The 21,150-nt window shown below is 40.4% G+C and overlaps 1 protein-coding gene across 1 annotated transcript in view; it reads left to right on the forward strand.

Annotated features, from left to right (window-relative positions):
- The first annotated feature begins 2,232 nt into the window (after positions 1-2,232).
- sh2b2 (SH2B adaptor protein 2) overlaps positions 2,233-21,150 on the forward strand; it is a 34,206-nt gene continuing 15,288 nt past the window's right edge. The window contains exon 1 of the mRNA XM_032545251.1: positions 2,233-2,532. The gene's annotated coding sequence lies outside the window, so the exon portion shown is untranslated. The remainder of the gene's footprint in view (positions 2,533-21,150) is intronic.

Raw genomic sequence — 21,150 nt, forward strand, 5'->3', positions numbered from 1 at the left:
AAATACTCTGAGGTCAGGGTCATACTGTACTGCAGTAATATTAGGGTTCATCTGTAATTGAATTTGTTTATGTGTAGATCTTTGTTTTACTCATTTTTATTTGCTTATCCTAATCATCCGGGTCGGGAGGGTCCAACTCATTTTCATTTTGGGCCGTATCAAAAATCCAAATGTTCTCAAAGGGCCGGTTGTGCCAGAATGTATTGAGAAAACACATTCAATTGTTAAAATATCAATAAATAGCTGTTTCAGCATTCAATAAGTGTTTATTAAAATAAAATAACATTAAACATCTCTTCAAACTGATCAGTCCGTCCAGCATGGTGCAATATTTTTTGTGTTTTTTTTTTTTTGCAAAATCAAAATCACATATTTTGGTAATTTAGAAATGTTTGTAAGGAATTTTTACGATATTTGTGCTAATGGGGGACGTCAAAGGTGACTTTTTATTAATCGCCATATCGATCATGGACTATAACTTGACATCAAGTAACTCTTGAGGCGGCAGTCACTTAAACCAATTGTTGGTTTTTGGCCAATTTTGAGAAAAAAAATGTCAGTAAAATCAGAAGGAATGTGGGGATCTGTTGATTTTGTGAGATTTTTGCGGATTTGAGTAAAACTGGAGGAACTAATTTGGAGTCTAGCGGGCCACATAAAGAGTTTCGGTGGGCCAGGTTTGGCCCCTGGGCCCAGTTTGACACGTGTGGTCTAGGTTGTCTGAGAATGGAAGATTCTCTCCTTCCTCAAAATAAAACGACGTTAGAAATGTGCCAGCCTGGGAACTCGGATTATTTTCTAATCTGGACTTTGTGCTTTAATTCTTCCTCTCATGTTTCTTTTGTGTCTTTAGATTTTCTGAGTTTCTTCTGTGGTATTTCCCAGAACCCTATTCTATCATTTATAACATTAATTAAATGTTCATTTTACTTGTTTATTGTCCCATCGCTGTTGCTCTGGCTGAGTAATCTCTAACTGTTTAGTTAGTAACCTTGACTTCTACCTTCTCAGAAAGGAATGAGTTTTAAAAAAACAGACCATAAAAACTTCTTTAGAAAAAAAGACAACTTGTGATTTTGATCAAGAAAATGTGGCATTTTTTAAAAACTAAATTTTTACTTCTATTTTCTGGATTTAAATAGAGAAGAACAGAGTTTTGTATGACTATGGGTACATTTCCTTCTATTGGATGTTCATATTTGTGTTGATGATTGCCTTTTTTTTTTTTTAAAAGTAAATAGCTTGTAACCTGTTGTCAAGAAAAAAATAACCTAAAAATATTTTAGACCCTGAAACTGGTTGTTTCAAGGCCATTCTCTTGTGTAAATTCAATACAGATTTTCTACAGATATCTGTTAAAACCTGCATTTTTGATCACATTTATATTTAAAATTGTTAGTTAGCTATTTCAGACAACGTCATCAAGGCCCAAAGAGCCACTTTCGGTTGCAGGCCTCTGCCCTAAACTCACTAACCCGGCTGTAAAACATGGTGGTGGCAGCATCATGCTTTGGGATGCCTTTCTCCAGCTGGTCGGAGTTGATGAGAAGATGGATGAAGCTCCATGCGAGGCTGAGCTATTAGAGGCTAAAACAAAGCCTCAAGATGATGTTGAAATGCTGTGAAATCCTTTAAATCAAAGCGTATTCAAATGGCCTAGTCGAAGTTCAGACTTTAAATCAAGTTAGGAATTTAAAGAAGAACTTGAAAAATTGATCCCCATGGATGCTCTCCATCCATTCTGGCTGAGCTTGAGAAGAAACTCAAATACTGTTGTTTGTTGTTGTGACTTTTGTTTTTTCTCTCTTTCTTCTAGAGGCAGACTTCTGGGATATTGTCTTGTATTATTTCTCTGTCTTCCAATCTTATCTCTTTCTTTCTCCTTTTGTCCACATTTCTTCCTTTCCTTTTTTTTCCCCTCCTCGGTGTTCATTACATTTCCAATAAACCGAAAGCGATTTCTAGTAGTTTGAAAGCAGAGCATCACGGTTTGAAAGCTGTAGCGCTCCACTTGTGAAAGTTAATCTCACCGGTGTGCCTCACCGTGACGCTCAGACAACACTGCCGGATTGGACACGTTCAAAACAACAAAAATAAAAGAAACAAACAAACATATATTCAGGTTTGTGGAAATTTCTAGGGGCGCGACATCCTAAACGTGACATCCTGTGTCGAACCGCGCCTAAGCTCTAGGGATTGCTGTGCCAGCCGCTTTTATTCTGAAAGTCTCCTCCGGAAGTGGTGTGTGTGCGGGTGTGTGTGTGTTGTTTTAGCTCCTGCTGGTTTTCTGGCTCTGTGGAGCAATAGAGCCCGGTGTTGAGCAGCAGCTGCAGCTCAGTGCGCCGCGCAGAGATGGAGGACGAGCTGGCCGCCGCTCAGCTCCTGTAAACCGGACAGGAGAGCGTCGGACGAGCCGGTGGGGAGAGGAGGGGCGGGGATGGGGGCAGACTAACCATGGCTGATACCACCGACTGAACATCCTCACTGGAAATCACCGGGATCGCCTCGGAGATCCTATGAAAGCGTGTTGAGGTGAGTGCTGCTGCTGCTGCTGCGTTTGGACCTGGTTTTATTCATCCTGACACCTTCTTTATCTCCCGACGAGAGAACCGCGCTCTGCTTTCTGAAGGACAACAATAATAACAATGCTGATGGTAAAAATGCAGGATTCGTGAATAATCTGCTTGTTTGTTGCACCCGCTTCGTCCAGCGTCCGCGGTAGGAAACCTGCGGGAAGATTCGGGTCCGGATGGCAGGGAAGCGAGTGCGATGGGCCGGAGCAGAGCAGAGCAGAGGGGTGAGGACCGATGGGGGGAGAGCGCGCATCGGGCTCTGCATGGCATTAAACAGCGAGAGGGAGAGGAAGAGGAGGGGGTCACGGTGTAAAAAGAGAAAGAGGGGCTTCTCCGATAATCCACTTAGGAGGCTTAATTGAAGGAGCACAGTGTGGTCCGGTCCGGTCCGGCCCAGCCAGCCCGGCCTGATGGGATGTTCTGTGCAGCAGAGCCCCGCTCCGGATGATCCGCAGTCATTTGTTCGGGCTCCCATTCATCCGGACCGGGAGCTGTCAGCCATTCAGCAGGAGGCTGCAGCCGACTCCCATTCATGAAGCCAAGCAGCGCGCAGGCTGCACACCGATCCACTGTGGGCTTTAAATAGGCCCGCAGCGGCCCTGTTTCAGGCCTGCTATTGACTTTCTCTCGTGTGTCAGCAGACAGACAGTTAATATGAAGCCCTAATGTGTCTGATTCTCTCCCTGACCGAGGAGGCCCCTGCTGGCTGGGAGGCGTTTACAGCCTGGTCAGCTGGAGGGATCCGGTTCCGTGGTCTGAAGCGTTTGCGTCGTTGCTCTCCGGACATCGGGGCGTGTGGGATCTGGAGCGGGATTCAAGTGAAACTTGTCCAGTTTGTGTAAGAGCGCTGTCACCACGGGGGAACCATCACTCGGTTTGACTAATTTTAATGTGAGGTTGGTTATTCTAATCTGAAAATACGAGTTTTATGATGGGTGTCCTGAAGATACCTGCTGACCTTTGCCCCCTGGATCCCACAGAGAGCGATGTTCACCTAAAGACTGATCCCGAATTTTACAATCAATACCTGGATAACACCGATCCATCCTGATATGTGTTTGTGTTTATATATCTTTAGAAGCATTTTTTTGCACATTCAAAAAAAAAAAACATTAATAATACTTTTAAACGGCTCATCCGGTCATCCTTCCCTCAGAACCACGAGGTTAAAAACCCAAAAGAACTCAAATGAAAGACATCCAAGCTTTTGTGTTTCAGAAAATCTTTGGTTAGTTTACGGCGCTTCCTTCCATTTCATTGTTAAAAATGATACCATTCTGTTTTTTGACATTTTATTTATAATCCAAGACATTATTCACTTAGAACCTCTGGATCTTATTATAGGAGCAGCTGCTCTTTGCCTGTTAACCAGCAGGCAGGTGTTATGCTAACATGTAGCCTTGTGGTTTTGACAATAAACAATGGAGGAAATCTATTTGTTTAAGAACGTGTTTGGATATTTGTTGGTCTAAATTCACTAAAAACACGACAAGAAAAATCACTTGATTTTGCTTTGATTTGACACGTAACCACAGCAACGACTCCTAACAGACCTGATGAGACGCTACGGCTATGATCAAATAAGAAGCTTCAAAACTACTGGATAAAATCAAATTTACTCCTCCTTGAATTATCTCATCAGACGTTATTAGATACTGACGTATACTGCTAACAGAAGCGTAATGTTCGAATACATTTTTGTTTTGCAAACACCTAAAATTTCAGCTATTTCAAAGTTTCCTCTGGACTTCATCTGCTTTTCACCCGTTTTCTGTCCAACATCAGACCACAGCGACATATTTTGTAGCTTGTTGTTTAATTAATGAAGCAAACCAACAAGTAGAGGATACAAGACATAATTTCATACCAGCTGCACCTGTTATTTCAAGTTCATCTTCTTTTATTTCGTATCTGTAAACAGACCTAGCTAGCTTCTGTTTATTTGTCCTTTAACTTAAGCATTTTAATTATCTGTGGCAATAAATGACCTTAGAAATGGCTCAAATGTGAATTGTAATGCATTTAAAATTAACACTATTTTCTAAAGTTTTTGCTTCTACTCATTGTTCTGATGTCTGTTTGAACCAGATAACAAAATATGGGAAACGCAATTCTGATCCCTGACGGACATCCTTTAATGGAGTCATGTAAACGTCTGCTTTACAGTAGAGAGGAGGATTTTATTAAAGAAAATATATCAAATTAGCATAAAAAAAAGAAGAAACTGGAACAGAAGTAAAAAATAACACTGGAAGTAAAGTGACACAAATGAAATATGAGTCTTAAACTGAATCTTCATGAAAGTGACTTGTAGAGTAAAGGGGCTAAACTTGTGAAGGTTTAGTTCGTAGCGTGTTTTTTTGGAGACAGATCATTTTGATCACTTTCCCTCACAGTCCCAGTTTTTAAATACAGACAAAAATGTGAAGGCAGATGCGTCCCCACACAAAACCTTTTGCAGTTTAGCTATGGAAATTGTGTCACTGGACTTTCAGTATCAATCCTGGGTCAATCTGTTCCTACTTTAAGAAGGTCTTGTGCCATTTGAGGTGCGTCAAAGAGTGGAAAAATGAGCGAAAATGTCCACAACGCAGATACGAGTTGGTCCTGTGAGAGATCGCTAAATTTCACACTCCAAAGAGACCCGGAACCTGACGGATCCATCATCCCTCAGTTCAGGGACGTCAAACTAATTTTCGGTTTTGGCTAAATCAAGATCATGAATGCTCTTAAAGGGCCGGTTTCATCAGAATGTATTGATGAAACCAGTTCACAAACTGATAAAATATCAAAATTTAAAAGTAAATAATACTTTTGAACATCTTTTCAGTCCTTCAAGGATTTTGTGATGCTTTTTGTGATTTCTTTTATTTATTTATTTTTTGCAGTAAAAGTCAAAGTGTTGGTGGTACTAATTTGCGATATTTGTGCTTATTTATCTTGGTACGTGTGACTTTTTATTACTCACTGTGTAGATCATGGACTATAATCCGACATCAATTAAGGCTGAGGGAGCTGATTAGTACAAGTAAGAAAGTTTTTGAGAATTTTTGAGAGAAATCTGCAATAAACTCCCAATTACATATTAATTAAAAAAAAAAGAGCAGAGATTTGTTGATTTTGCGTGAATTTCCACGATAACTTGGCAGGAAATGGATAAAAACTGCATTGATTTGATTGACAACATATTTAAGCACAACTAGTGTTTAGTCTAGCATCCAGAGGGCCACATAAAGAGGTATGGCGGGCTGGATTTGGCCCACGGGCCTTGAGTTTGACACATGTGCCTCAGTAGATTATCCACTGTATGCCTTGTTATTGAAACCTCCATGTTGCTGCTAAAATCTGTCAAATTGTTTCTGCTTTGTCATTTTTCCCCATGTTCACAGTTGCACCTTTGTAGCAGGCCGCTTGTAACAAACGCACAAAGATCCAGTTACTGATTGGTTGCAGATGCAAAACCAGTTCATCCCTGAGCGATTCACGTGGGAAGGGTAAAGCATACGCACTTAAAACAAACAAACAAAAATAAGTTGAAATCCTCTAAAAAGCCTCAAGAAACATGGATGCACTCTACTTAAAAATATCACAAGTGAAACATTTTGTCAACAAAAAGTGTTAAAATGCTGGATAAACCAAGACAAGAGGGGATGTCGCACAAAGCGAATGAACCGACTTCCTGTTGCTGTTTTCTACATTAGCCAAATTGAATCCCGGTTAGTGAAACATAAAGGGGGTTCTGGAGCGTTTCTCTGCTTCCGCCCGGCTCTGCGAGAGGCCCGTGGTCATCTGTGAAATCAGTTAGACCTGGTGGGTGAGAGACAGGAAATACAAGTCAGCGGTGCAATGTGCATCTCCCACGCAGTCCGTCCTTTATCGCCGGCTGCCATATGGATGCCTGAGCTCACTCCACGCTTACATCGTCAAACCTCGCCAGAGAAAGGGAGCGAGAGGGAGACGACGGTCTGGCTGGAGAGGCTAATTAATGTGTTTAATATGTGTGTGGTGAGGCTCTGCTCTCCGCGTTATTGGAAGAGGACGGAAATCCCTCTCTGCCCCCATCGCAGGTGAACCGGAAAAGCACTTAGGTAATTTGGTGCAGGGAAAATCTGCCTGTCCTCATCATGTCTGGATTCTTATCTGCGGCCCGCAGTAACATACTGTAAACACGCCCATGGTCTCCTGCACAGAGACAGTGGCTGCATGCAGCGGGGTGTATCAGTGTCTGGATCGGGGCTGGATCCCATTCATGATGTCCGTCTGTGTGCCAGAGGGAGGGGGAAAAAAAACGGAAAAGAAAAATCCTCCGTTTGTCTGCGTGTGTTTCTGATGGTGCGACTCTCCCGCGCGACGTTCAGGCTCATTGCGGAGAGACGAGGTTATCGGCGATCAGGTTAAAGGTCACCGAGCGACCGCTTTGAAGGCAGCAGATTTAAAACTTTATCTCAGCTGAACCCCATTTCTGCTTTTCCTCCTGCTGCCACGTTTAACCCCTCCTGTGCCGTCTCTTCATGACTCCTGTCTTTGATCACCCACTCATGGGGATTGCTGTGGTTGCCATGTTGAGATGAAGGACTGACCAATGCTTTGTGAAATGTCCAAAATTTGAGATGATGTTCTAAAACCTGACTTGTCTGTTGTGATTCTTGCTCTGTATGATGGTGTTTGTTCCCTAATGACGTCTGAGATTAAATTGCACATACATTGTTTATTAAAGAAGACCTCTGAATGTAGTTGCACTGAATTTTCTTTTGGGGTTTTCGAATAAAGAATGAATATCAAACCACAGTTCCCACAATTCTTATCTTTAAAACATGTTGGAAACCATGTGCTGTTGTCACAATCATTCACTACTTTGTGTTGTCCTATAACTTAAAATCAAATGTAAAAAAAACTAAGTTGTCGTTGCAATATGGCCGTGAAACCAGGCAGTTTTCCGTTCTGTCATCGATTTATGTTAACGTTGCCGCCAATGACGTCTGAAAAACAAGACTAAATTTATTTTTCTTATAGACTTTTTAGAAGCAAGTCTGTTAGAATAATCAGGATAAGAAAGTTTGCATCTTTTCTACTACATAGCTACTCTATAAAAGTTTCATATCAGATCCTCTTATGCAATTAAATTGTTTACCTCCAGGGAGCCAGGTTTGAAAACATATGGGGATGCACGATATATCAGCACCAAATATATATGATTCATAATATATATAATATCACCTAAAAGTTTCCTTTGCCCAACCTCACCACATTTCATGCATCCTTTACAACTATTATCTTTCATTGTTAAACATTGTCGTCTCTCTTATCTTATTAGATCTGTTGAACAATTTACTTTTGATGCAAATGAGCATCAAAAGTATGACTTGATCTTAGATCATAGAGATAAAACTGGAGATTTATGTGGTGGTTTGTCGCAGGTCGATACGGTTAGGTTGGCTATTTTACGGACTGTTACTGGGCAGGTGGGATTAAACCCAAACGTCTAATGTGGCGTCTTGCTAGTGTGATGGCAACCGTGACGTCATGCTTGACGAGATGTTTGTCTCTCCCCCAGTCAGCGGGCTGTTTTGTGGGACACCATTAGCTCCGCTGTAGCCGATAAACTGGAAACCGATAAAGTACTGTACCGAACCGAACCGCACCGTGGAAACGAGGCCATAATGTCTTTAGCAGCAAAGCTTGTCAATAGTTTGGTCTTCTAAGGCTCCTTTAAAACTTCCAACCAAAATGCCCATTGGTCTTTTGTTCTCCATTGTCTAAATCTACTTTTAACAGATTTGTTTTATTACAGCGATTAACAACATGTCACAAGGTGGCGCGTGCCTAGTTATTTACACCTGTGCTAGGCTTGTAGTTAACGCGACTATTACGGTGTTTTAGATGTTGTACGTCGCTGTGCTGCACTGCGCGTGCTCCGAAGTCGCGTGTCGTGCTGTGACGCGGGCTAATCTTGGAAGACGCGGCTAGGCCTGAACTCCCCGCGGTGAGAGCGCAACATCACCAATCACCCTCATCAGCTAATCGCAGAGGGAGTTCTGCAGGCACGAGGCAGCATGGACGACATAGGCGACTCTGTGAGTGCACGCGCGCTGTTCACCTCTGAAAAGGTGCGGAGCTTCAGCAACACAAACCTGCGCGCATCTCCTACGCGTCACGGAGGCCGAGTTGTCTTCAGTGTTCCCGCAGGAGCCTGCAGCATTGTCGTTTCTCTCTAACCTCGCATAGGGAACGGTGGTTGTGCGATGTGTTTTGCGGGCTTCAGCTGATCGCTGTCCCTGCGCGGCGATGTCTCTCTCCTCTCCTCCCCACTCAGTTTCCTGTTGCAGACACGACTCCCGACTATCTGACAGAGATATCTGCCCCACTCCCCTGGGTGAAAAACCAGCGGGGGGGGGGGGGGGGGGGGGGGGGGGGGGGAGGAGGAGGAGGAGGAGGAGGAGGAGGAGGAGGCTCGGCAGTGGTAGATTGTTACAACAGATAGACGGGAGGGTTTCTGAGGCCTGAAGGTTGGACCGCGTCCACCGTCAGCCTCCCCATGACTCGCCTTCAGTTTGCCCTTTTCTCTCCCCCTCTTTGGTTCTGGTCCAGTGGAGCTGAAAAACTCTGAAGGGATTCGTGTTGATGTGGGGAATCTCGTCCTGGAGTATGTCTGCTTTTCTTTACGCTCCCCTCGTCTCCTACACCTTCACAAACTCGCTGATTGTTTTAGCAGCTGGGTTTAAACATCGTCCCTCGTCTTTACACGTGGAAAAAACCCACCTTACTCTCATTTCTAAACATATTAATGTCACTGGGAGTGGGCAATATACCTGCATTAAATTGTGCAGCGTCACAATTTGTTGCCTCTCTGCCAAAACAGAGCGTTATCGTCTGCAGAGCTCGTTCTACGCATTGATGCTCTATGTTTTAATTGTTCTCTTTTAATAGGGGTGAGATGGCTGCTTGTTTTAATTATTTCTTGTGTAAAAATTTGTTATAGTCATTACTTAAAACCGGCCTCTTGGACACATTACCACAGATGTAAGCAGAAGGAAGTGAAAGTTCACTGAGGATATTTAAAAAATAAAAGACCACAATTTTTGAGTTCACACCTGCACAAGCATGACCAACCTTTGTTTTTGTCCTTGCTACGTAAAGAATGAAACGACAAGAGTAATCCTCGTGCTAACCTGGAGGCGTTTGTTCCAGAACCTCCATCTACTCAGCCTGGTAAAAAAAACAAACCTATTTTCTATGCTACGCTTCGTGCAGAATGAGTATGTCTGCTTTTCTTTACTATTGAGACTCGATTGCTAGCTGGAGGCCTGGACTGAACTCTGTTGAGGTTTGAAACGAATAGAACAGATTTTACCCGACTGCTAACGTTTGGATGTGACGTACATAACACACCAGCTCAATGAAGCTTACCAGAAATTGCGTTGTAAACACAACATACTTCCACCAGAGCCGTGGGTCTCTGCAGCTCCTCCAATGATGGCTCTATCGGACCTATTTCACCGGATGCTTAAAAGATGACCAAACGTTCTGGATGTTTTGTCCAACCACATTTCTTCCTCAGAGGCGACGGTTCCCCGCTATCCTCCCATTTTTTAATAATCTCAGATCTCAACCCAATTTGTAGTAATTTCTGCCATTTCTTCAGATTTTGCTTCTGCTTCATGCATTAATGATTCGGCCCTTCTTACACAGCTAACATCTTTTACAGAAATGCAGGATTCATCCTCAGACATGGTTGTTTAGAGTATTGAGAAGCTCCTTACTGCATCAGTTGGTGTTAAATAGCTTGTTGCCTGCTGGAAAATAATGGCCCATGCAGAAACAATCCAATAGGAGGCTCACATCTCCAGCTCTGCAAAAAGTTAAGAGCCCATTGCACTGAACCCCACTGAAAACCCCCTGGTTCTTCCACCAAATACTGATTTCTGAACTCTTCCTGAGTTAAAACATTGGTATTGTTGTTTCTAAATGAACATGAACTTGTTTTCTTTGCATCGTTTGAGGTCTGAAAGCTCTGCATCGTTTTCGTTGTTTTGACCATTTCTCATTTTCTGCAAATAAATATTAAACTTTTGCTTGGAGTTTCAGAGACATGTTGTTAGTAGTTCATAAAATAATTAAAAAAAACTAAGTTCATTTTTACTCAAACATAGACCTATAAAAAGTAAAATCAGAGAAAATGATCATTTTAAGTTGTCTCTTAATTTTTGGTGTATATACTTCGTTAAATTCAGATTACGACTTTTTGTTTTTCTTTGGACAGGAAGCCTGTGTGAGTTACTGTACAAACTACCTCTGAAGGAAACTGGACTTTATTTAGGGGTGTCTAAGTACTGAGTACAACAAAAGGCACAATTTTCTCCCATTTTTGTTCTGAAAACCCATCTATAATTTTACCTTTGTGCACAGTTGTGCATTATTGTGTGTTGGTCTATTACCCAAAATACTAATAAAACACTTCTTGTGGCAGTGGACCCAGAAGCCACCTCTCTCTCCACCTCTATCCCTCCTGCTCCTCTTCCTCTTGCCTTCTTTGTCATCATTTTCCCTCCAGATGCCAGTTTGCCTCCTCAGTAGTCTGCTGAGCCCCAGAAAACCATAATGCTGTCCACTTCCTCCAGAGCCTTACAGCTTCAGTTTCATGCTGACTCAATGACTGTGCGTGTGTTGTGGGTGTGTGGGCGTGTGTGTGGGGGTGTGTGAGAGTGAGAGTGAGAGAGAGAGAGAGACAGTGGACGGTTCAATATCCTTGAACGAGGAAGGGCAGGAGTTTCAGAAGCACCTCGTCGTGTGCTGGGTTTTTCTGCTGAATGGGTGGAAAGTTGGCCGAGTGCAGGTTTTTAAATAGCTGAATGGGTATTGACCTGCTCCCCAGCATCAGCAGCACACACACACACACGCACACACACCCACACACACACACACACACACCCCAACATTCACTCTCACCAGCTAGGGAGGGGGGATGATTATTACTGCATGGTGATTAGCAGTTTGGCTCACAAAGCTTGTGTGGCTTGAAGGTATGAATACATGGAGCATTTAATGAATGAGTTCATCAATTCATGAATGAGAAGAAAACAATCTTCCTCTGTTTAGGTGTTAATCCCAAAATGAAAACCATTTTGTTCCCTTCCGTCTCTCCCTCTGTGTGTGTGTGTGAAACCTATTGGGATGGGATTGTGTAACCTGATGACTGATAATGTAACTGCTTCTATTTCTGGACCTTGTGTCGTGATTCAAGCTTCAGGACGCAAAATAAGAGGAAACGTGTGAGCGGCTCACTCGTGTGGCTTCACCGCTCAGCCAGCCGGAGCAAGTGGCCTTTGAAATCACGTCGCAGCGGCTAAATGTGATTCACTCAAACAATCTACGGTCACGGGAGGAAAACCGAGTTTCCACGCGTGTCAGAAAAGTCTCGAGGGGAAAACTAAGTAGACTCCAAGATTCAGATTTGTCTGTCAAGTTGCTGTATTTTTGGGTAAACAGTACAGAGAATAAGGGATTAGTAATTGCACATTTGGCACATAAACGATATCTATCATATTGTTGTGTAAGAATTCTGACCCACTTCTTACAACGATGCTCTAGTAATCACTAAGTTTTTTTATTAGGGCTGCATAATATGTCATTATTGAAATATCGGTGTGTGTAAAATTAATAAGAGAAGCTTGGGAAGCAGAAACTGAGGGCTGATGTATTTCGAGGGTTGTGAAAACACATTCTGCATGTCAATAAGACATTCAGCCAGTCTCGCACAAAAAGGCTGTAACCCGACTTATAATGTTGTTGAGTCGTCTGTCTCATAACAAAGATGTCATTTGCCAGAGTTGTAAATACCTATTGGCACATAAAGCGATTTTTTCTTTTGTTATTCAGAAGTATAAAAATCAGTATATTAAATGTAAAATTCACCTTAGAAGCCTCAAGTAAAGTGGACTCCCTCCTATTAGCAGGCCAGTTTTTATGCATCCACATATTTGCCGTCTGTTTTGTAGAGCGTAGGAACTATTTCAAAAAATAAAACTCAACTTGGAAAAGCTGAAACACTGAGACACAACGCTACCTGACGCTGGCGTTTCCAAAACAACCAAACCAGGATTGCGATTTATTTTCCTCGACACTGATTGGCTGAAGTGGAGATGAGGAAGACTGTGAATCCCAGCGTCTTTGGAAATGCTGGTGCACTGTGTGTAATAACGCATGTTAAGATTAGCTGTGTGAACCATTAAAATAGGCAGTTAAAATCATTTTTAGAGAGGATCTCAAGTGTTTCTGGATTTCAGTGTTTAGTGGGTGGCCAACCCTGTGAAAACTGGGGGTCCACTCTGTTGAAGCTGTCATCAATACTCAAATATGTTTGTCATTTGTTTGCAAACCTTATCCTAAAGTCATAATCCTCCAGCAGTAATAAAGCTGTGATGAAGATGAAGTGAAGAAGAGAAGCCTCATTTTCCTGAGACTAAGGCGATCTGAGAAAACATTTCCTTTGTTGTTCTGTCATCTCACTAATTTCCTGTCCTTTAAAGCATCTGAAACTTTGGCTCCAGGTCTCAGCGTCCAGCTACTTTTGAGCTTAGAAATGGATCCTCAAAGAGCTGGAAGCGCTCTCGTTTGCTTTCTCCTCCTCCGATCCGGTCTGTTGTTTTTATCCCATCTTGTAATCTCGGGGAGAAAAAAAACAAAAACAAAAGAGAGACTGGTGTTGTCATTATAAAGACATTATGTTTAATCTATTAAAACCCTCAATCAGCCCTGGAACTCCCGCAGAAGCATCATGAGGAGAAGTCCCTGGGAAGATGCGTTTGTTTTCAGAGTTCAAACAGCTCAGATAATCTGATCTCTCTGTCCGGCCGCCCCGCCGCGCGTTTCCCCCTTCCTGTCCGCTCACGCCACATCTCCCTCTTATCCGTGTGATTCAGGGGGAATAATCAAAACCAACATGCGTCGGATCGTTTGGCACCGTAGGACGACGCTGCGTTAGGCGCTGATGTGCAGCTGTAGAGAGAGGGGGAAGATGGAGGATGGGTTGTGTGCGGATGTCTGAGTGGATGCTGCCGCTGACACGGCGTCATTATGGCTTTGTGTTAGATTCCCAGTGTAGCGAAAAGTTTAGTCCACGATGTGATGCGATTTGGCAGAGCTGCAGCCCGAAAGGAGAAGAAGCTGATTCACGCGAACCAGCATGTTAGGGAAGAAACAGTGGATGTCAGCAACTTTTGTCTAGAGGTTTTTAAAAAAAATTAAAATAAAAACAAGCACTGGAGAGGACATTATTAAAAAATGAGGATCATTAAATGCTAGCTTTGGACAAAACCTTTGGATCCTTCCTCTTTTCCTTTTGCCCGGGATCGAGCGGCGTTCTCCATGAGCGACCCGCAACCGCGTGCTGTTAAAACGAAACAACAACAAAACGTGTTGACGTCACAGATCACGGAGTTTAATCTCATACAAAGCAATCGACAACAAAGCTGCAGAGGTACAGAGATATACATTTTATACAGACAAGAGAACAGACAACACGAAACACAAAAGACAGACAAAGGCGCCCAAAATGTGGAGGAAAAGATGGAAAAAAAACCTCTCTCTCTGGCTTGCTGACCTGTACTTTTTAATGAAAGAGGTGTTTCCCTATTTAATATATGCAGTCAAGGCGTTCCGTTCTTTGACCAATTAGAAACTTAGAAACTCCCGGAAACTCCCCTTCTTTACAGCTCCGATGTCTGGTTTTTATCTAACCACTTCGTGCCCATCTCCGTCCGACCTGGCCGAGAGGCGCCAAGAAGTCTGTTCTGCTCTCTCGGAATTGTAAATTTTATTGCTGTGTCTGTCAAAAGGGGGAGGAAAAAAGGCCCTGCTTTGTCTGCTGAATTCCCAACTGCTCAACAGAAACTATTCCAAATTAAAGTGTTGGCTATACCTTTACACATGTCGTGGATTAGCTATATTAAGCACCAAACAATAATTATTTTCTTTACAGTTCCCCCTTTTGAGGTCTTCAAAAAGACCTCAATAAAAATTGATTAAGCCTTCTAATACAGAGCCAAAAACTGTGTATTAAACTAAAAGAAAAACGAAAAAAAACCAAAAAATGAAAACCAAAAGAGTGACGTACCCTAATTATATCCAGTCCCCCTTTTTAAACAAAACCCAAGGGTAAGAAATACTTATCCTCCCAAAAATAAAATCATAAAACAAAATTATCACAATAGAACCAAAAACACAGGACAAACAAAACCCAAAGTATAAAATGAAAAAACAAAACAGAAACATACATAGAAAAATTAGTAAGAAATGTCTGCAACTTAAAGGACAACATTCACCACAAAATTACAATCTGCCAAAATGAGAAACACACAAAGTTACAATCTGCTGCTCGTCTTTTTCTGTTTTTTTTTTTTTTTTTAATGTCCATCGACAGTCTCTTAAAAAATATGAAGTCTTCGTCAGGAAATGTTCAAAAAATGCGCGCAAAAAACGAAACGAAAGTCCTTTTCAAAGTTCCCAACGAACGAAAAACACGCAATAAAAATTAATGTCGATGATGATCCTCTTGTAGCCTGATCTTCTTCGACTGGAAACCTCAAGAAACGACCTGTCACAGGTCATTACACAGACATTTTGTGTTCAACATGAATTTCATTAGCATCAGAAACACAATTACCACATTCTTTAATATCATCTTCATTACAGTCAGCATAATCAAACGATGGTTTCACCTAAAAATAAATTTGTTTTGTTATTTTCCATCCAGGGAAATTATTTTAATCCTTTTTATCAAAGAACGCAGACTTTGAAGGAGACCACATCCGCAGGGCACCAGGAAACCAGCTGCAAAACTATAATGAGAAGACAGAGATCAGATTTATCCAAAGGCATCATTCATTTGTGTAATTCAACACAAACATCTTCAAATCACTGTGTGTTCGAGTGAATCCTTCCAACGCTCGTGGCTCTGTGGCTGTTATCTTCGAAATAAGTGTGAAGCCGCTTCTCCAAGCAGCCCCACCCCCGCCTCGCATGACACAGCTTGTATGACAGAGTCCAGAGTCCTGGAGCTCCGAGCTCCAGGGCAGTCTGTGTGTAAAACCATGAGCAACACATCACGTGAAACCTTATCTCCTACTCTGTCCAGTTCTGTTCATCAAATGGTGGATGTGATCCCTTCAATTTACGTTTCTATTATAATATACTATAGCTCCTAACCGATGGAAAACACCAAAACCCTGTAATCATTTGCTTCAAAAGACATGTTTCCAAAGTAACGTGTTCCCAGAATGTTAAACATATGCAGATCTTTTCTTAAACCAATCTTGTAAAAATAGGATTAAACAAACGAAACAAAACAATCACAAAAACTTAAAAATGTAGTTGTAAAGCTTACATGTACCACCAAAAAATGAATAACAATGTGAGTTAAACAGTCCAGTTTAAATTACCTTCATAGAAGAAACTAGATCTTACTGATTATTTGTCTAAATCATTTTACATACGTTCCTGAAACAAAATTCAAAAGAGTTAGACCTGGAGAAATTATAATGAAACAAATCCAGACATTTTCAAAATATACCGACATTACCTAGGCTTTTACTTGTCGTCGAATTTAAAGTTTTATCCAAATTCGTTGTAAATGAATGTAAATCAAAAAATCAAAATCAAGTTTACAAAAATCATTATAATCCCGCCTATGTACTTTTACTGATTAGTGATAACTTTAATCAAGAACAGATTCTTCAAAACATTTCTTAAAACATTCATGCTCCATTAAATTAATGCTCTGAACATGGCTGACACAATAATATTTTAATTTCTATAATTATTTTCCCAAGTTAATTAACCAAAATATGCTTCATTATCACTATAAATTTATCTATTTTCTCAAAATATGTTAGCCCATTGTCAGAAAATCTTTTAATGGAGAACAACTCAAACCTATCTAAAATAAGCACATATATTACCAGAAAATATTTTCCTTTCACTTTTATGTGTAGCACAGATCAGACATGTTCTTCAAAAATTTGTTTAAGTATTATAAAAGATGAACCCATGCATCTTCTCCCCCTTTGATACATTACTGGCTAATGTATCACTATTTCTAGTATGTGAAATAACGATGTTGATGAAACAGGGTTATTATTCAAGCTAAGAAAAATCCCACCGATATGCAACGTTGCCCTCGTCTAAAAAGTAAACCTTTCAAAAACAAACAGAACAATTTATTGTAGCATGCTTTAAACCTTCAAGATTATTATGTTCAAAAAACATTTCACATTACAGTTTCAAAACTCAGTATTCAATTTAACTCTCATGATTATCAAATAATTCGTTGTAGAAACTTCTCAAAAATTTTCAGCAGTGTTTGACAAAACGTGTTTACCAATTAAAAACTCAGTGAAGGTTATGCATAAACCAGGCAGAGAGACGTTGAAAGAGAAAAAAATATAGTCTTAGTCAAGAAAATCTAAAAATGATAAATTTCGAAAAATACTGGTCAGAATATAACCAAATCTACAAATGAAAGAAATTAAACTAAAGACCAAAGTTCCCTATCCCCTGGTGAAGGGTCCAGAGGAAACTGATAACTCAAAAAAAAAAAGTAATTCGTTATATTTAACAAAATAAACAAAGAACTGACACAAATAGCCAAATAAAAAATCAGACTAATGTAAAGAAATGTAAAGATTAAAATCCTAAATTACTCACTACTTAATATATAAAGTAATATGAAAGGAACACAGAAAATCATTACCAAGAGTGTCTGTGTGTGACAGGCGACTCAGTGTTTCGATGCTACAAACTTATATTTTACATTTTCCAGGAGGTAGTTTAAACGATGGGAGAGAAAATTATTTGCCTTACAGTTGTTTGTTCTTTTCTGCTGAGCTGCTGTGAGCAGAGGTTGCTTTGTACTTAAAATTAGTGATATGCAAAAAGGTTTCACATGTTAATTAGTTGAATCTAGTGGGGGTAGAAATTACAGCACAGCTGTAGCTTGTTCTCCCGTGCTGAACTTCTGTGAATGGGGTTTGAAACTCCTCCCTGAGCTCCATTATTCTCATATCTTAAATAAACATACTTGTCGCTTCTTCTTGTTTTGTTCTATGTATTTATTTTACTTAATTTTCTTATTTTATTTTATTCGAAGCCCTCTCGTCTGTCTATAGGCAGTATTGAATCATCTCGTATTACAGTTTAATATTGATTCTCTACAATAGTTCCATATAATCTTTTTTATTTATTAACCAATAAGTTATTTCAAACTTAATGTTATCCTTCAACAACAAATCTTGTAAATTTTAGCAAACTTTTCTATATTTAACCAATTTCTATTTAACAAGAGAGTGACTTCTAATTTATCCTGTCTAATTATCCGTAAGTCCTGTAGATTTAACAATATTTTATCTATCTTAAAGTTTTGGTCTGTTTGAAAAAGACTGATTGTGAAAATATCTAGAGTCAGTTGTATATTGCAGTTTGTTGTTATCTGAACAATTACCTCTTACAGTTAGAGCCTGTTTCTCTAAAAATCTTCGTTTTTTTTTTTTTTTTTCTTATCCTCAACTCATGAAAAAAATCCTATTTTACTCATTGTATGTTATTCCATTTTCCTACTACCTTCACAGCCTTAGAAGGAATAATTAACATTATATCCACTATTCAGTTCTCAAGTCTATATAAATTTTTATTTAATTTATTTCATAGCTGTACCTAATCAGTTATGTATTTATCTATTTATCCATTCAGCATATTTATGTATTTAACTATTAATTTGCCAAGACAGCATTTCTAGAATCCTCTGTGACCTAATTTTCTTGGCTTATTCTTTCTTTCGTTATTTATTTATTCATTTATTTAACCGTAGAACCCATATTGTAATTTCAATTTGTTCAGATAATGTATTTTATCAAGATTCTATCCTTTAATCACCTTCCAAACTGTACACTGCAGGTCACACTTACTGCTGTTATTGTTTAATTTTAAGAAGTTAGTTCAATTTAACACAGAGGATGTTTGTAAAAACTAGAAATTTTGCACCATCAAACAGCACTGAGAAAAATTCAGTATTTATATGACATAAAATACCAAATGGTATTTTATCTCCAATCACACACTCTGTCAAACCAACATGAATTATAACACAAACAAAAACACACAACACATTACAGAAAACACAAAACACACACATCTGGCCAGGTTTTATAGTCAGTCAAAATTTCATCAGTCCCCAAGTGTCAGTCTGTGGTCATTATTCTATCAAATTTAACTGTAATTTATATCAAATTTACTGAAGTTTATATCAAATTTACTGAAGCTTCAGAAATTGTCCAATGTTGTCATGTGTCAATTTAATTAATTTTAAACCCCAATCGTCAGTAACCTTTTAAATCCCCGTGCACGTTTAAAAAGAGAGACATCTCAAAGTTATGTTAAAATCAAACCACAACCAATAATTTTGTTTTCTGGTACCAGTTTTATGTACTGAACTCCTATTTATTTTATTTAGTTATTTATGTTTTAAACTAAACGACCACGTTTTCGCCATCGTTCTACTTTCCCCGTTAAGACGAACCCCGACCATAAAATAGCGTATAGCACGTGTCGCAACTCAGTGTCCATAATAACTTCACAATAAAACGCAGCAAAATCAATGCAAATTCACACACACAGCGCTATCCAAACAACTTAACACTCTGCTGAAACACACAGCCAGCCCGAACTCGTGCACGCGCACACACACGGCCACACAGACACACACGCAGACACACATACGCACACACACATACACACATACACACACCCAGAGCTCTGGAGCAGACAGCCACGTGTCGCGGCAACAAGCACAGATCGCGACACACAGAGAAACATAAACACGTTTTCAGACAAACGTAACAGACAGACGGGGAAAAATAAAATGCCGGCAAAAAAATAAAAAATGCACCATATCAAAGCCTACCGCAGGCCGTTTATAAAGTCTACCGCAGACTATTTGTCAAAGCTTCCCGCAAGCTATTTTTAAAGTGTGCCAAACACTAATACTTGATTCCTGAACAGTCTACCTCAGACTATTGTCAAAGCTTCCCGCAAGCCATTTTTTAAAGTGTCCCACACACTGAATAAACCTACCCCAGGTTATTTCAAAATACACAATTCCTAAATTTCTTTCTTTAAGGAGCACAGCCATGGGTCTCCAGGGAAAAAGACATAAACTTAAGAAAACCCAGCTTTTACAACTGAGGGAGCGCAAAATCCTCAGTCTGAACCCGCTACGGTCCGCTGTACATGCGTATTTCCATACAGTGTACCACACACTGAAAGTCTACCGCAGGCTATCGTTAAATTCCAATTATAACTAACAACAGACTATTTTAAGAGCAAAACTATCCACCCTTGCAGCTCCGAAACTCCGCGTGGCTGCGCACAACAAAAGAGTAATTAAAAAACGTCTTACCGCACCAGCCGGACGGATCGATCGGGGAGAAACCGCCACCCGCCAAGATTCCAGAACCGGACGAAGCCCCCAAATATTAAAAAATGAGGATCATTAAATGCTAGCTTTGGACAAAACCTTTGGATCCTTCCTCTTTTCCTTTTGCCCGGGATCGAGCGGCGTTCTCCATGAGCGACCCGCAACCGCGTGCTGTTAAAACGAAACAACAACAAAACGTGTTGACGTCACAGATCACGGAGTTTAATCTCATACAAAGCAATCGACAACAAAGCTGCAGAGGTACAGAGATATACATTTTATACAGACAAGAGAACAGACAACACGAAACACAAAAGACAGACAAAGGCGCCCAAAATGTGGAGGAAAAGATGGAAAAAACCTCTCTTGCTGGCTTGCTGACCTGTACTTTTTAATGAAAGAGGTGTTTCCCTATTTAATATATGCAGTCAAGGCGTTCCGTTCTTTGACCAATTAGAAACTTAGAAACTCCCGGAAACTCCCCTTCTTTACAGCTCCGATGTCTGGTTTTTATCTAACCACTTCGTGCCCATCTCCGTCCGACCTGGCCGAGAGGCGCCAAGAAGTCTGTTCTGCTCTCTCGGAATTGTAAATTTTATTGCTGTGTCTGTCAAAAGGGGGAGGAAAAAAGGCCCTGCTTTGTCTGCTGAATTCCCAACTGCTCAACAGAAACTATTCCAAATTAAAGTGTTGGCTATACCTTTACACATGTCGTGGATTAGCTATATTAAGCACCAAACAATAATTATTTTCTTTACAACATAATGATGCAAGTCATAAACTGGAACTGATGGATGTTTTTGGATCAGAACCCTCTGAATCTCTGTGGTTTCACTGAGTCTCCTGTTGGACTGATGGGAAATCTGACGAGGGCGTGTTCAACACATTATTATTCCCCTTCCAAGATGGCCAGACTTGAATAACAATGTTTTTGCTTTTTTCTTTTTCTTCTCAGCATGAATTGAATTGGAAACGTAAAAATGTCTTTAAAAATTGTCTGTGATCTACTTGAATCTAAATATCTTTTAACCATGTTGTTTGTTTTGTGCTAAAATAAAATCCTAAAGGTCAGAACCGTCGAAACTTTACTAGGACAGTAACGTCCTTCAGGGG

This window comes from Xiphophorus hellerii, chromosome 18 (assembly GCF_003331165.1).
Source record: "Xiphophorus hellerii strain 12219 chromosome 18, Xiphophorus_hellerii-4.1, whole genome shotgun sequence".
NCBI classification, from domain to species: Eukaryota; Metazoa; Chordata; class Actinopteri; order Cyprinodontiformes; family Poeciliidae; genus Xiphophorus; species Xiphophorus hellerii.